Below are 18,564 nucleotides of genomic sequence, written 5' to 3' on the forward strand. Positions count from 1 at the left end.
CAAGTTGACAAAGAACACTAACCATCACAAGGGGCTACCATATGAAAGAAGAGCAGGTCTGTTTGGTGTGGTCCTAAGGGATGAGCTGAAACAAGGCTATCCTACACAGCAGAATAAACTCTTTGTATTATATTTTGTGTGGCTTTGCTACTATGCCTAAGAAATGGGAAAGATATTTATTTATGTTTTTCAAGACAGGGTTTCTTTGTGTAGCCTTAGCTATCCTGGATTCACACTATAGACCTGGCTGGCCTAGAACTCACAGAGATCCACCTACCTCTGCCTCCCTGATTGGTAGAATTAACAGGCGTGCACCACTGCACCCAGCTGAAAAGGGAAATATTTTGATTCATTTATGTAAGTGTTCAGCAGCTAGATCAATTCGAAAATTAAATTTCTCATCTTAGATTGGAAAGAACGTAATTATTAGTAGTTTCTAGAGATAAACAGAATTGACCAGTTAAGGATGGAGTAAATGGGCACATGTAATAAATTATGTGTATATATTGTAGATGGGGATATATGATTGCATTAAAGTTAAGGTTTCCTAAAAACCTACAATTTTATTAAAATTCACATATTACAAAGTCTGTTAAAACTTGTATCTATAAAGTTTTTCCCTGTGTAAAAATTTCAACATTAGCCAGGATTCAATGCACATTTGCATATTTTTATACCAGTCGAAAGTCACAACAATGACTTCTTATAAAATAATAAAACTTGATCTTATGGTTTAGGACATCTCTAATCTATACAAGTTGTTTCTATATCAGTCATTTCATGAAGAACTTATGTATTCAATTATGCTTACTTTTTAGTCTGTAGCTTTAACAGTAACATAAATTTCTGTAAAAGTAATTTTTATTCACTTGATGTAATTGTTGTCTCCAAGATTTACTGCTGAATAAGATCACTCCTAGCTCTTTCTGAACTCTGGCCGGCTGGTTCAACTCAAGCGTTCTGCCTCAAAAATCTTCTCGAAGCTAACTGAGTCATACTGCCTTCTCTCATCTTCTGACTGAATTGCTCTTCTTGGCCTCATACTAACTTTGGGAGCATGTTCTAATCTTCTGGCTCCTTCTCATTTCCTAGCTCATGCTGTCTTCACCTGTGTCTAGCTTGTTCTCTTTTTGCAACTTGTCTCTACAACCATCCTGGTAAAAGTACCTTTGAACTCTAAGAAATGAACTGCCACAAACTCAACTCCACTGTGCTGTCTCTAAACTGACTCCCCAGACTCTCAGCTGACTGTTCAATTGAACTTCCCAAAGTGACTGAACTGATTCAACTGCCCTCTGTCTGTGCTGCTCCCTTAAGTCTCCTCTCTTTCATGTCTGTTTTATGAGAGTTGGGCATATCCTATCTCTGACTCATTCTGTCAAACCTTTCTTTGATTTCTTACTTTTTCTGCCCTTCAATAGATGTCACTTTCAAACATGGATGTTTCCTTCTACAAACTAACTTTAATGTCACTGTTAGGGATTAAAGGTGTGTACTAAGGGTGTGTTTGTATTACAGCCAGAGGGATTAAAGGTGTGTCATTCCAGCCAGATCACAAAGACCTAGAAGGGGGGCGGAGCCAAGATGGCGACTAGCACACACAGTTTCCGAGCTGTGGAAGAGATGAAGTTCTGAGTTGATGAGTGGAAGAACTTCTGAAGCCAGGGAAACAACGGAGAGACTTTCTAAACAACAGGGAACATCGCAGGAGGTGAAAACCTTGGTCTCGGGTCACCCAGGGACTTGTTTGGGGAAGGTGAGAAACAATCCGATCCTTTGATCTCTCGGCACTCCCCTCCCCCAGACCTCCCTCCTCCTCGGCACAGCGGACTCACCTTTCTCAGCGCAGACCTAACTGCCTTGGGCCTGCAGCCACTGAGGCGGAGCCCCAAGCCCTTTATTGGCAAAGGCCAGCAGTACTGTGTCTCGGAGCCCCAGATTCGCGCGGCGGCTGCACCATCCTCCCAGGGCGTGAGTCTGCTAGACGCCATACTAGCTCCTCAGGAGCGCCATCACTGACGGTACGGCCCACCCATTCCACAGTGACAGAGAATACGCTATATACTCACCAAAACCAGACAGAAACGCCATACAAGCTAGACACACCAGGTGCTGGGCCTCCGAAGCTTGGAGAGCACAGTGAAGAGACCCCAGGACTTCCCAGAAAGCATCTGGACTAGCAACCCAGTATCCAGTTACAGCGGGACTTTCTAACCTGGCGGCGGAGCAGCACTGAGCTGGCGGGGCACATCAGCCCTCCAGTTTAAGACTAACCAGGGCCAAACCAGAGAACAGAAAGGCTGGTTACCCCGATTCCCACTGACGTGACCACCCTGAAATCTCCAGCTGCAGCAAGACCTCATAACCTGGCAGTGACAGCAGCACAGAACTGGCGGAGCACATCAAAGAAGCAGGGCCAAACCAGAGAGAAGAGACCCCAGATACGCCGATCTCTGCCAAGTGTCCTGCCTGTAAGTGAGTGCACCCTTGAGAATCTGCAGCTCCACTGATCCTGGGTTCTTCTAAAACAGAAGCCAGGCATCGAACCCCCTCCCACCCATATACCCACTTTGGGAAACAGAGGGGCACTTGGAACATTGAAGTTCCTGCTCTGTGGGTCTAATTGAGGAGTTAAGGCAGTTAATGCCAGAAATCGCGCTGCGATCATCACTAGCGCCTGCGACATATACATTGCAGAGCCCATCCCACACACTCAAGGGTTCAACATTAGCCATCACTCTGTCCCTCGAGACACACGCCCACACCCACTTACACACACACACACATATACACACGCACGCACGCACGCACGCTTGCATTTGCCTCTGTTTGCGCCTGCGTACTTTCCTCCCACAGGTACAGCTAGTCCTCAGCATACGCTAAGGACACGGGACCTCTCTCAACTTCCTGAAGAATTCTCCAGACTCGAGAGAGAGACAGTACCAGTCTGATCGGCAGAATCCAAAAACAAACAGGGAAGGTCTCAGATAAGCCAATGGCCAGGGGTAGGCGAAAGAACACTTCCAACATAAATCAGGACATCATGACTTCACCAGCAAACCCCAAAATCGATGGATACTCCAATTCATCAGAAGCACAAGAAAATGACCTTAAAGCCATGCTTGCTCAATTATTTGAGGCTCATAAGGAGGAAATGAGCAAATCTTTCAAAGAGTTGGCCAGTCAATTGGAGGTAAAGAAAGAAGAAATAGACAAAACCCTTAAAGAAACACAGGCAAACATAGCCAAACAAATAGAGGCACAAGTAGAGAAAAAATTAGTGGCATACAAAAAGGAAATGAACAAAGAAATAGAGTCCATCGTAGAGAGACAGGAATCCAAATTCAAACACATGGAAGAAATGGTGCAAGGCATGAAAACAGAATTAGAATCAATAAAGAAAACACAAAATGAGAAAACTCTTGAGCTGGAGAACTTGGAGAAAAGATCAGGAACCACAAAAGTAAGCATCACCAACAGAATACAAGAGATGGAAGAGAGAATCTCTGGAGCTGAAGACACACTTGCAGAAATTGATACTTCTCTCAAAGAAAAATTAAAATCAGAAAAATTCCAATCACAAAATATCCAAGAAATCAAGGATGCTATGAAAAGACAAAATCTAAGAATAATAGGAATTGATGAAAAAGAAGACTCCAGGCTCCAAAGTCCAGAAAATATTTTCAAAAAAATCATAGAAGAAAATTTTCCCAACTTAAAGAAAGAGATGTCCATAAATATACAAGAGGCCTACAGAACACCAAATAGACTAGACCAGAAAAGAAACACATCACGTCACATCATAGTCAAAATACTAAATCTACAGAACAAAGAAAAGATATTAAAAGCAGCAAGGGAAAAAGGCCAAGTAACATATGAAGGTAGACCTATCAGAATCACACCAGACTTCTCATCAGAAACTATGAAAGCCAGAAGGGCCTGGGCAAGCATCATGGAGACTCTAAGAGATCACAAATGTCAACCCAGACTACTATACCCTGCAAAGCTTTCAATCAACATAGATGGAGAAAACAAAATATTCCATGACAAAACTAAATTTACGCAATATCTATACAGCAAACCAACCCTACAGAAGATACTAGAAGGAAAACTCCAATCCAACGAAAACGAATTCACCCAAGAAAACAGGGCATACAGATAATGTCCCAACAAAAATGAAAAGAAAACAAGCAATGAAACTAGGTAAGATCATCGACTCCATTACAAAAGGAACTAACATGCATTGGTCAATATTATCTATCAATATTAATGGACTCAACTCACCAATAAAAAGACACAGGCTAACAGAATGGTTACGGAAACAGGACCCAACATTCTGTTGCATCCAAGAAACACACCTATGCAACAAAGATAAACACTACCTCAGAGTAAAGGGCTGGAAAAATGTTTTTCAAGCAAATGGTTCCAGAAAACAAGCTGGAGTAGCCATCCTAATATCTAATAAAATAGACTTTCAACCCAAGTTAATCAAAAAAGATAAGGAGGGCCACTATATTCTCATCAAAGAAAAAATCCAACAAGAGGACATCACAATTTTGAATATCTATGCCCCAAATACAAGAGCACCTACATTCGTAAATGAAACAATATTAAAGCTTAAATCATACATTGATCCTAATACCTTAATAGTGGGAGACTTCAACACCCCACTCTCATCAAGGGACAGATCAACCAGACAGACACCAAATAGGGAAATGAAACCACTCACAGAATCCCTAAATCAAATGGACCTAATAGATGTCTACAGATCTTTTCACCCAAACTCAAAAGAGTACACCTTCTTTTCAGCACCACATGGAACCTTCTCCAAAATAGACCATATAGTTGGTCACAAAGCAAGCCTCAACAGATACAAAAGGATTGAAATAATCCCTTGTATACTATCTGACCACCATGGACTAAAGCTGGACATCAACAACAACAGAAACAACAAAAACCCGACACGCACATGGAAACTGAACAACTTACTACTCAATGACAGCTGAGTCAAGGAAGAAATAAAGAAAGAAATTAAAGACTTTCTAGAATTCAATGAAAATGAAGGCACAACATACCCAAATTTATGGGACACATTGAAAGCAGTGCTCAGAGGAAAATTTATAGCACTAAGTGCCTACAAGAAGAAATCCGTAACATCACATACAAAAAACTTAATGGCCCAACTGAAAAACCTAGAAAAAAAAAAAGATGATACACCCAAGAGGAGCAGACGGCAAGAAATAATCAAACTAAGGGCAGAAATCAATCAATTAGAAACAAATAAAATTATCCAAAGAATCAATGAAACAAAAAGCTGGTTCTTTGAGAAAATCAACAAGATAGACAAACCCTTAGCCAAACTAACTAAAAAGCAGAGAGAAACTATCCAAATCAGCAAAATCAGAAAGGAAAATGGGGACATAACTACAGACACTGAGGAAATCCAAACGATTATTAGGTCATACTACAAAAGCCTATATGGCACAAAATTTGAAAATCTAAATGAAATGGATAACTTTCTTGACAGATTCCATCTACCAAAATTAAGTCAAGATCAGGTAGAAAGACTGAATAGTCCTATATCTCCCAAGGAAATTGAAGCAGTCATTAACAGTCTCCCCTCCAAAAAAAGCCCTGGACCAGATGGCTTCAGCGCAGAATTCTACAAGACCTTCAAAGAAGTACTAACACCAATTCTCCTCAAACTATTCCATAAAATAGAAACAGAAGGAACACTACCAAACTCATTCTATGAAGCCACAGTCACTTTGATACCTAAACCACACAAAGATCCAACAAAAAAAGAGAACTTCATACCTATCTCTTATGAACATTGATGCAAAAATACTCAATAAAATACTTGCAAACCGAATCCAAGAACACATCAAAGATATCATCCACCATGACCAAGTAGGCTTCATCCCAGGAATGCAAGGGTAGTTCAACATACGGAAATCCATCAATGTAATCCACCACATAAACAAAATGAAGGAGAAAAACCACATGATCATCTCCTTAGATGCTGAAAAAGCATTTGACAAAGTCCAGCACCCATTTATGTTTAAAGTCTTGGAGAGATCAGGGATACAAGGCACATACCTAAAGATAGTAAAGGCAATATACAGCAAGCCTATAGCCAACATCAAACTCAATAGAGAGAAACTTAAATCAATCCCACTGAAATCAGGGACAAGACAAGGCTGCCCACTCTCTCCATATCTCTTTAACATTGTACTTGAAGTCCTAGCCAGAGCAATAAGACAACTAAAGGAGATCAAGGGGATACAAATCGGAAAGGAAGAGGTCAAAGTGTCATTATTTGCAGATGATATGATAGTATACATGAGCAAACCCAAAGATTCAACCAGAGAACTGCTTCAGCTGATAAACACCTTCAGCAAAGTGGCAGGATACAAAATCAACTCAAAAAAATCAGAAGCCCTCTTGTATACCAAAGACAAAAAGGCTGAGAAAGAAATTAGGGAAACAACACCCTTCACAATTGCCACTAATAACATAAAGTACCTTAGTGTGACTCTAACCAAGCAAGTGAAAGACCTGTTTGAGAAAAACTTCAAGTCTTTGAAGAAAGAAATTGAAGAAGATCTCAGAAGATGGAAAGATCTCCCGTGCTCATGGATTGGTAGGATTAACATTGTGAAAATGGCCATCCTGCCAAAATCAATCTACAGATTCAATGCAATTCCCATCAAAATACCAACTCAATTCTTTACAGACCTTGAAAAAAAGATTCTCAGCTTCATATGGAGAAACAAAAAACCCAGAATCTCCAAAACGATCCTGTACAACAACAGATCATCTGGAGGTATCTCCATTCCCGATCTCAAGCTGTACTACAGGGCAACAGTAATAAAAACTGCATGGTATTGGCATATAAACAGAAAGGAGGATCAATGGAATCACATAGAAGACCCAGAAATAAACCCACACACCTATGAATACTCAATATTTGACAAAGAAGCCAAATCCATTCAATGGAAAAAAGACAGCATCTTCAACAAATGGTGCTGGACCAACTGGATGTCTACATGCAGAAAAATGAAAATAGATCCATATTTATCACCCTGCACAAAACTAAAGTCCAAGTGGATCAAGGACCTCAACATAAAACCAGATACTCTAAATCAGCTGGAAAAAAAAGTGGGAAACAGCCTAGAACTCATTGGCACAGGAGACAACTTCTTGAACAGAACACCAACAGCACAGGCTCTAAGAGCAACAATCAATAAATGGGATCTCATGAAACTGAAAAGCTTCTGTAAAGCAAAAGACACTGTCATCAAAACAAATAGACAGCCTACAGATTGGGAAAGAATCTTCACCAACCCTTTATCTGACAGAGGGCTAATATCAAGTATATATAAAGAACTAAAGAAGCAGAAAAGCAACAAACCAAGTAATCCACTTAAAAAATGGGGAACAGAGCTAAACAGAGAATTCTCGAAAGAGGAACGTCGAATGGCAGAGAAACACTTAAAGAAATGCTCAACCTCATTAGCCATTAGGGAAATGCAAATCAAAACGACCCTGAGATTTCACTTTACACCCATCAGAATGGCCAAGATGAAAAACTCAAGTGATAGCACATGCTGGAGAGGTTGTGGAGAAAAGGGAACCCTCCTCCATTGCTGGTGGGAATGTAAACTGGTTCAACCACTCTGGAAGTCAATCTGGCGCTTTCTCAGACAACTAGGAGTAGTGCTACCTCAAGAACCAGCTATACCACTCCTAGGTATATACCCAAAATTTGCTCAAGTACACAACAAGGACATTTGTTCAACCATGTTCGTAGCAGCTTTATTTGTAATAGCCAGAACTTGGAAACAACCCAGATGTCCATCAACGGAGGAATGGATACAGAAATTGTGGTATTTTTACACAATGGAATACTACTCAGCAATCAAAAAGGAGGAAATCATGACATTTGCAGGCAAGTGGTGGGATCTAGAAAAGATCATTCTGAGTGAAGTATCCCAGAAGGAGAAAGACAAACTTGGTATATACTCGCTTATATAGACGTACAAGACATGATAAACATAATGAAATCTACACACCTAAAGAAGATAATCAAGAAAGTGGACACAGGTGAAGGTGATTAATCCTCATTTAGAAAGACAAATGGGATGTGCATTGAACTTATGACAGGAGTCTACCACAAAAGGCATCTGAAAGACTCTACCTAGCAGTGTTTCAAAGCAGACACTGAGACTCATAACCAAACCATGGCAGAGTGCAGGGAATCATATGAAAGAAGGGGAGTTAGTATGATATAGGATAGGAGCTCTACAAGTACCAAATATATCCGGGCACAGGGTCTTTTCTGAGACCTACACTCAACCAAGGACCATCTATGGATATAACATAAAACTTCTGCTCGGATGTGGCCCGTGGTAGCTCAATAACCAAGTAGTTTTACAAAGTAAGGGGAACAAGGACTATTTCTAACAGGATCTCAAGGGCAGGCTGTTTGACACCCCCCCCCCGGGGAGGAGCAGTCTGTTAGGCCACAGAGGAGGACTTTGCAGCCAGCCCTGAAGATACCTGATAAAACAGGGTCAGATGAAAGGGGAGGAGGTCCTCCCCTATCAGGGGACTTGGAAAGGGGCAGGGAGGAGACCAGGGAGGGAGTGTGGGGTTGGGGAGGGAATGAGGGAGTGGGATACAGCTGGGACACAGAGTTAACAAAATGTAATTAAAAATAAAAAATAAAAAAAAAAAAAAACTCCCTCAGAACTCAGGGAACTTCATAGAATAGGAGGTGGAAAGAATAAAATAGCTAGGAGGCATGGAAGACGCTAAGTAAACAAGGCTCTCTAAGTCAACATAAGCAGAGCTCAAATGAGCTCACAGAGACCGAAGCACAAAGCATAGGGCCTGCGCATGTCTGGATCAGGTTCTTTGTACATATATTATGGCTTCCAGTTTAGTGTTTTGATTAGATATCTCAGTGTGCAAATAAGTAGGACTCTGATTTTGTGCCTTCTCTTGGGCTCTTTTCTTCTGTTGGTTTGTCTTGTCCAACTTTGATGTGATAGTGTTTGTGTTAGCTTTTTACATTTTATTTTGTTATATTTAAAAATAAAATGACTATATGAATCAGTGAAAACCTAAAAAAAAAAAAAAAAAAACAAAGACCTAGAAGATCTTTGGATATAATTCTTTGCCAGAGCAGGCATGTTGCTGGATTAAAATTCATTTACAAATTTCAACAAGAAAAATATCCTGCCTGTACATAACACTAATAACAGTTAATGAATGTAAAGCACTTTGGATTGTGTCCTTTCTTTATACCACCTTTTAGCCTTTCCTCATATCTGAAATATGCAGGCTGTTTATTTTTATAAGTTGCTACTAAAGCTCTAGAATCAACCATTTGGCTGAGTATTTGAAATATTTTGGCATAAAGCCATAAATGCCATAAGAAACTGGCATTTGGTCTGCGGTCAATGCTTTTTTTTTTTCATTAAATTTTATTAATTTCATTTCTTTTTACTTTTTTTTTCAATTTTTTTTTACTTTACATACCTATTGTAGCCCCTCAGTCTTCTCTTCCAGATCCCACACTTCCTCTCACTTCCCTTTATCTCCCTCCCCTAGTCCTCAGAAATAGGGGCACTGCTCCCCTATCAACTAACGCCAGCCTATCAAGTCTCATCAGGAATGGATGCATCCTCTTCCTCTCTGGCCTGGCAAGACATCCCCACCATGGGTAAGTGATCCAGGAGCAGGCATCAGAGTCCATGTCAGAGACAGTCCCTGTCCCCTTACTAAGGAACCAAAATGAAGACTGACCTGCCTATAGGATATATCTTAGCAGGGGTCCACTCCATGCATGGTCCTTGGTTGATGCATCAGTCTCCACAGGACCCCCTGGGCTCAGACTTGTAAGCACTGTTGATCTTCTTGTGGTTTCCTGTCCCCTCTAGATCCTTCTGTTCCTCCCACCCCTTTCTACAAAACTCCCTGTGCTCTACCCAAAGTCTGGCTGTTAGTCTCAGCATCTGCTTCTATCCCACCAGGGTAGTTTTTCAGAGGATATTTTGGTAGGCTCATGTACTATTCCCTCTCCTCAGCTGCTTAAGATGTCTATTTTATTTGCCCTTCTGAATGAGAATTAAGCATTCTCCCTAGGGTGCTTTCTGATACTTTGCTTCTTTAGGTCTGCAGATTGTAGTATGGTTATCCTATATTACATGGCTAATATTTGCTTATACTTAAGTACATACCAAGTTTGTCTTTTTGAGTCTGGGTTACCTCACTAAGGATGATCTTTTGAGATCCATCTATTTGCCTACAAAATTAATGATGTCCTTGTTTTTAATAGCTGAATAGTATTTTATTGTGTACCACAGTTCCTTTATCCATTCATCAGTTGAGGGATGTCTGGGTTGCTTCCAGTTTCTGGTTATTATGAATAAAGCTGCTATGAACATAGCTGAATAAATGTCTTTATTGTATGGTGGAGCATCTTTTGGGTATATGCCCAGGAGTAGTATAGCTGGGTTTTAAGGTAGAGCTGATCCCAATTTTTTGAGGAAGCATCAAATTGATTTTCAAAATGTTTGTACAAGGTTACATTCCCACCAGCAATGGAGAAGTATTCCCCTTTTTCCACAACATTGCCAGCATGTGCTTTCACTTGAGTGTTTGACCTTAGGCATTCTGGTAGGTGTAGGATGGAAACTCAGAGTCATTTTGATTTGCAATTCCCTGATGACTCATGACTTTCAGCATTTCTTTTTTTTTAATTTTTTTCTTCACAACTTTTTTGTTACATATCCCAATTGAAGCCCCCTCTCTCAACTCTCTCAATCTCACCCTCCTCTCCTCTTGCCCCATCCTCTTCCCCTAGTCCACTGAAAGGGGGCTTTTCCACTATTCCCATCTGCCCATAGCTTGTTAAGTCTCATCAGGACTGCCTGGATCCTCTTCCCTGATGGTCAGGGAAGCCTGCAATGCATTTATTCTTTGGTAAGAACTATAATTGAGATCATGAAGAGAAATTATTTGGTAACTATGATCTAGACTTAAAACTTCATGGGGTAACAGTCTTTCCTTCTCTTTACTCTTTCAAAAGTCCTTAGAATTGTTCTCCACTAAGAAAATTCAAGCCTAGATTTATGGGAAATGTGCTTTTGTATTTATCATGTTTTACAATACCACTGGAGAGTCTAATATACTGGTAGGAAGCCAACCAATAGCATCTACAGGATTAGAAATGACAAACCAGCATCAAGTACTTCTCTCACTAGATTGGTCTGAGGGAGTCCACATAAGGAGCAGGAGCTAAGTAGTGCTGACTTGCCCTGGCTTACTGAAAACACAGGAATGCACAAAAACTGTGTCAAAAAATTTAAATGGAAAAACTTCACAGTGAAATTGTAGTCACTGTCAACCTAGATGGTCATGCCTTGGAGCACTGTTCTAATGTTATGAAATACCCCTTCTCTTACTTCCAGTAATAAATCCCTGTGGAGAACGTCCAAGAAGGGCATTGCCTTAGATCATATTTCATGTTAGAGTGAGGATCTTCTCTACTGCTTATATCTACAAGAAGCCAGTCCCCAAAAAACTGTTCTACAGAATTTGTTGCTGGGTTAGTATTATTTTCCTTTTAAACAAATCTATTTTTTCAGAATTTAATTGATAAATTAAAATAAAAGATACACATGTTTATGTTCAACACATGTAAATTTTGTGTAATGTTTAAAAAGAATAAACACATTTACCTCTTCAAACATGTAGTACCTATCTGTGTAAAAATAATTCCAATACTATCTTATAGGTATTTAAAATACATAGAACGTGACTTATATACTCTCACCCTACTGTACAATAATATCACAGAAAGCATCTCCTGTGTATGAGTGTCAATTCTGGTATCTTTAGTAATTGGAAGGGCTGTTCTTCAAGTTCTGGGGACAGAACCTTGGGCTTCCTGCACACAGGCTAGTGAGGCTCTCTATCACTGAACTACACTGTCAGCTTTTAGATGAAAATACTTGCCAAAAACTGTCTTTCTAACTTCAACCTCAAACCATTTGTTTCCTTCTTGTTAAGAGCTTCAAAAGGCCAGCGGGTAGGGAACACTACTGAGAGAGGGAGAGATGGTATTGGAATCCCAGACTTATTTTACCAATGATCATATTTCTGACCAAACATATCCTTTTTTCTGCCAGATTGTGCCCTTTATTGCTCACACAATTCAAAATACCCATGAGTGTCAATATTCATTAATTACCCAAGCTATATTTATTGTATTTACTTTCTGTCCCACCTTCATAAAACACTCTTCCTACAACCCCTAACCATTCCAGTTGCTTTTTTTCCATTTGAAGAATCATAAGCAAACTTCAGCATGGTCTTAACTGCGATATAAAATGAGATTACTTGGATCTAAGAAGTTGTCTGTCTATGGCAATTTCAGTTATTCAAAACCATATTGAATTTTAAAACCCTATGTCATATTACATAACTAATATGTTGTAGCCTGCTACACATAGACTTACAAAATCATGAATCAAATTTACTTTTAATGACCTATTTGAAATCAATTCATTTGATATTTGATAATCAAGACAAAATATAACATAGAAGAAAAAAAGAAAAACCTTTTTCCAGAATAGTCAACTTACTTCTCTGAATATTATTAGCTTTATTAAATATGCCCTGCCATGATTATTTCATATTCTTCTCCTTCTGTATCACAAATTGAGGCAAAATTTGATTGTACAACTTCCATTGAATAAGCTGGGCAAATGTCTGATTCAACCAACTATGTAAAGGCTGGTGTTCTTCATAGCTCTTCTTCCAACTCCAAACCCAAAGGTGTCAGGATTTAAGAAAATGCCAGGGAGAGGGCAGGGCAAGATGGCGGCGCCAGGAGGACTCTCATTCTGAGGAGCAGCACAGCAGGATTGGCACAGTGACCAGCAATCAGAACTCGCGGCAATAAAACACAAGTGATTGTGTTTCACAGGTTAGAGAATACCCCACGGTGGGGGATTCAATCAGCTTTAACTCACCCGGCTAAACCTCAGAAGAGATCCCTGTTCCACCAGGCTCTTGGTCGCCAGCCCAGAGCTACACGCCAGCGCGATCTGGTCAGGGTCCCAGACTGAACTGTGGGCCCACAACACCATAGACTGGATTTCCCAGTCGAGAGATAACCCCACGGAGCAGGAAACAATTGGGACCGACCTCGGGTTACCCAGACATCCCCTGGAAAATACTCGGGTTCCGCGGGTCTGATCTCAGAGCACTCAGCCGACACCCCCACCCCAAAAAGGTCTAGGGAAAATTACCCAGTTTAGGCAGCAGCCAAGGCTCCGAACGACCAGAAAGGTGGAGACATAAGCGGGCATCTGTGCCTGTGGGTTTTACTCGCCACCCCAGACAGAACAGCTGTCCCCAAAGCAAAGACTGCGTGTCTCTGGCAGGAGGAAACCCCCAGCGGAGGGGATCATCAGCTCTAACGCTTAGGACACCCAGCACCAAAAGACTTCCTGGATTCACACAGACTCTAGGCTCTAATGCAGGCAGGAGCACTGTGCTCAGCTACCATTATTGAGTTCCCCTAGGGCACTGGGACACACAGCTGCATCCTCAGACCTACAAAAAAAAGAGAGCCATTACAGCAGCCCTCAGATACTGTGCCAAGGATGAACCAGTTATCCCTAGCTAGACTGTCAAAACTGTGGGAATCCCTGGTCCTTCAAGAGGGCTGCACCCACAGCATCTGGACCAGAGCACTGCCTGCAGCCGCCATCACAGACAGGGACACACAGCTTCTGGTCCAGAGTGAGGCACCCAGATTCCAGACCAGAGCAGCGCCCCCAGGCGCCAACTCAACCTAGGTGGACATCCTCCAGACCCAGAGGGGAGCACTCAGCCTCCGGCCCAGAGACTTGTTGAGTGCACCACTCACTTTCCCGGACAGAACTGTGTGCCCCAGGATAACAGACTGAGTTTCCCTGTTGGGAGAAAACCCCACAGCTACGGAATCAGCAGGTAATTCAAGAGGACTGTACCTGGAAAACTGTAATAGCAGCAGCACACCAAATTTATAACAAAAAACCCAGCAGTGGGGCAACTGTCTTGAGAACTTCTATGGGTAAGAGGAGATCCCTCCCTGCCTAACAAAGACCACAGCTACTACTCAGGGCTATAAACCTGAGGTGAGCAGTGGCAACTCCTGAGAAACACTGACCATACAGTGACCATAACCAAAAATCAGAGGACTCCTTCAGGAAAAACCATCTTCCGGCCAAGTGGATTCTCCCTACCTCAGGACTCCAGGAAGCACAGAAACGAACAGCCAACACCTAAATCAGCCCAACAAAAGACAGTGCAATATGGCATCTACAGAACCCAGCCATCCAGGGGCGAACAGCCCTGAACAATGCAGCATAATAGAAAATCAAGAAGATGACCTTACTTCTATGCTAATGAAGAGGATAATAGAGGAAACAAATAAAACACGTAAAGAATTAGAGGAAGATAAAACCAAACAGATCATGGCTATCCGTAAAGAAATGGAGGAAGATAAAGACAAGCAGATTATGGCCATCTGTGAAGAATATGGGAAGATGCAGCCAAACAGCTTGTGGCCTTCAGAGAAGAAATAATTAAATCACTGAAAGAAATAAAAGAGACAGAATTGAAGGAACTAAAAGAAAAAGAGGAAAATACAAGCAGACAGGTGAAGGAAGTAAACAAAACAACTCAAGACCTGAAGATAGAACTAGAAAAATTAAAGAAAACACAAATGGAGGAAATAATGGAGAGGAAGGATCTAGGGAAGAAAACAGGAACTACAGAGATAAGCATAGCCAACAGACTACAAGAAATGGAAGAAAGAATCTCAGGTGTAGAAGATACAATGGAAGAAATCGATGTATCTGTCAAAGAAAATGTTAAATCCAAAAAATAACTGACACAGACCGTCCAAGAAATCCAAGACAATATGAAAAGACAAAACCTAAGAATAATAGGTATAGAGGAAAAAGAAGACTCCCTTCTCCAAGGCTCAAAAAATATTTTCAACAAAATCATTGAAGAAAATTTCCCCAAGTTAAAGGAGAAGCCAATAAGGATACACGAGGCCTACAGAACACCCAACAAATTTGACCAGAAAAGAAAATCTTCCCGCCACATAATAATCAAAACAGTAAGTATACAGAACAAAGAAAAAATACTAAAAGCTGCAAGGGAAAAAGGCCAAGTAACATATAATGGCAAACCCATTAGAATCACACCTGACTTTTCAACAAAAACTATGAAAGCCAGAAGGGCCTGGACGGATATCATGCAGACCCTAAGAGAACACAGATGTCATTCCAGGATACTATACCCTGCAAAACTCTCAGTCTTCATAGACGGAGAAAACAAAATATTCAATGACAAAAACAAATTTCAACAATACTGACATAGAAATCCAGCATTACAGAAGACACTGAAAGGGAAAATACAACCCAAGAAAATTAGTTTCTGTCAAGAAAACACAGGAAATAATTAACCTTACTACAGTAAAACAAAAAGCAACCAAGCACACAACCTTATGAACACAGCCAACATCAAAATCAAAGGATCTAACAGCCACTGGTCATTAATCTCTCTCAACATCAATGGACTCAACGCTCCAGTAAAAAGACAGAGATTAACAGAGTGGATACGTAAACAAAACCCAGCAATCTGTTGCATACAAGAAACAGACCTAAGGCACAAAGATAGACATTACCTGAGTGTAAAAGGTTGGAAGACAACTTTCCAAGCAAATGGACCCAAGAAACAAGCAGGAGTAGCCATTCTAATATCTGATAAAATAGACTTTCAACCAAAATTAATGAAAAGAGATGGAGAAGGATATTTCATACTCATCAAGGGAAAATTCCACCAGGAAGACATCACAATCCTGAACATCTATGCCCCAAATACAACAGCACCCTCATTTGTAAAAGAAACATTGATAAAATTTAAACCACATATAGATCCCCACACATTAATAGTGGGAGACTTCAACACCCCACTCTCAACAAAGGACAGGTCAACAAAACAGAAATTAAACAAAGAAACAATATCTCTGACAGAGGTCATGAATCAAATGGACCTCACAGACATCTACAGAACTTTACACCCAAACACAAAAGAATTTACCTTCTTCTCAGCACCTCATGGAACCTTCTCCAAAATAGACCATATAGTGGGTCACAAAGCAAGCCTCAACAGATACAAGAAGACTGAAATAATCCCTTGTATCCTGTCTGATCACCATGGAATAAAGCTGGACTTCAACAACAACAGAAATAGCAAAAAGCCTACACACTCATGGAAACTGAACAACTTGTTACTAAATGACAGCTGGGTCAGGGAAGAAATAAAGAAAGAAATTAAAGTCTTCCAAGAACACATCAAAGATATTATCCACTATGACCAAGTAGGCTTCATCCCAGGTATGCAGGGGTAGTTCAATATATGGAAATCCATCAATGTGATCCACCATATTAACAAACTGATAGAAGTAAACCACATGATAATCTCCCTAGTTGCTGAAAAAGCATTTGACAAAATCCAACATCCATTCATGTTTAAAGTACTGGAGAGATCAGGGATACAAGGCACATATCTAAACATAGTAAAGGCGATATACAGCAAGCCTATAGCCAACATCAAACTGAACGAAGAGAAACTTAAAGCAATCCCACTGAAATCAGGGACAAACAAGGCTGCCCACTCTCTCCATATCTCTTCAACATAGTGCTGGAAGTCCTTGCTAGAACAATAAGACAGTTGAAGGAGATTAAGGGGATACAGATGGGAAAGGAAGAAGTCAAATTATCACTATTTGCAGATGATATGATAGTATACATGAGTGACCCCAAAAACTCTACCAGGGAACTCCTACAGCTGATAAACACCTTCAGCAAAGTGGCCGGATACAAAATTAACTCAAAAAAATCAGTAGCACCCCTGTATACAAAAGACAAAAGGGCTGAGAAAGAAATTAGCGAAACAACACCATTCACAATAGCCACAAATGACATAAAGTACCTTGGTGTAACCCTAACCAAGCAAATCAAAGACTTGTATGAAAAAAATTTCAAGTCTCTGAAGAAAGAATTAGAGGAAGATATGAGAAGATGGAAAGATCTCCCATGCTCATGGCTTGGCAGGATTAACATAGTAAAAATGGCCATCTTACCAAAAGCAATCTACAGATTTAATGCAATTCCCATCAAATTGCCAACACAATTCTTTACAAACCTGGAAAGAAAAATTCTCAACTTCATATGGAATAACAAGAAACCCAGAATTGCTAAAACAATCCTCTACAATAAAAGATCTTCTGGAGGTATTGCCATCCCTGATCTCAAGCTGTACTATAGAGCAACAGTTATAAAAACTGCATGGTACTGGCATAGAAACAGAATGGTGGATCAATGGAATCAAACAGAAGACCCAGAAATAAACCCACACACTTACGGACACCTTATTTTGACAAAGATGTCAAAACCATACAATGGAAAAAAGATAGCATCTTCAACAAATGGTGCTGGTCCAACTGGATGTCTACATGTAGAAAAATGAAAATAGATCCATACTTATCACCCTGCACAAAACTGAAGTCCAAGTGGATCAAAGACCTCGACATAAATCCAGACACATTAAATCGGCTAGAAAAAAAAGTGGGGAATACCCTAGAACTCATTGGTACAGGAGAAAACTTCCTGAACAGAACACCAACAGCACAGGCTCTAAGAGCAACAATCAATAAATGGGACCTCATGAAATTGAAAAGCTTCTGTACAGCAATGGACACTGTCATCAAAATGAAGCGACTGCCTACAGATTGGGAAGGAATCATCACCAACCCTTTATCTGACTGAGGACTCATATCCAATATATATAAAGAACTAAACAAGCTGAAAAGCAACAAACCAAGTAATCCACTTAAAAAATGGGGAACAGAGCTAAAGAGAGAATTCTCTGTAGAGGAATATCAAATGGCAGAGAAGCACTTAAAGGCTCAACCTCATTAGCCATTAGGGAAATGCAAATCAAAACAACCCTGAGATTTCACCTTACACCCATCAGAATGGCCAAGATGAAAAACTCAAGGGACAACACATGCTGGAGAGGTTGTGGAGAAAGGGGAACCCTTCTCCACTGCTGGTGGGAATGTAAACTTGTACAACCACTCTGGAAAGCAATCTGGCGCTTTCTCAGACAACTAGGAATAGCGCTTCCTCAAGATCCAGCCATACCACTCCTAGGCATATACCCAAAAGAGGCTCAAGTACACAATAAGGACATTTGCTCAACCATGTTTGTAGCAGCTTTATTTGTAATAGCCAGAAGCTGGAAACAACCCAGATGCCCCTCGACTGAAGAATGGATGCAGAAACTGTGGTACATCTATACAATGGAGTATTACTCAGCAATGAAAAATAAGGAAATCATGAAATTTGCAGGTAAATGGTGGGACCTGGAAAGGATCATCCTGAGTGAGTTGTCCCAGAAGCAAAAAGACACGCATGGTATATA

At 40.5% G+C, this 18,564-nt stretch overlaps 1 protein-coding gene across 2 annotated transcripts in view; it reads right to left on the bottom strand.

Annotated features, from left to right (window-relative positions):
- Positions 1-18,564, bottom strand: part of Enox2 (ecto-NOX disulfide-thiol exchanger 2) — a 341,843-nt gene that overhangs the window by 287,492 nt on the left and 35,787 nt on the right. The gene's annotated exons all lie outside the window — the stretch shown is intronic.

Source organism: Psammomys obesus, unplaced genomic scaffold (assembly GCF_907164565.1).
Source record: "Psammomys obesus unplaced genomic scaffold, mPsaObe1.curated_primary_1811, whole genome shotgun sequence".
Taxonomy (NCBI): Eukaryota; Metazoa; Chordata; class Mammalia; order Rodentia; family Muridae; genus Psammomys; species Psammomys obesus.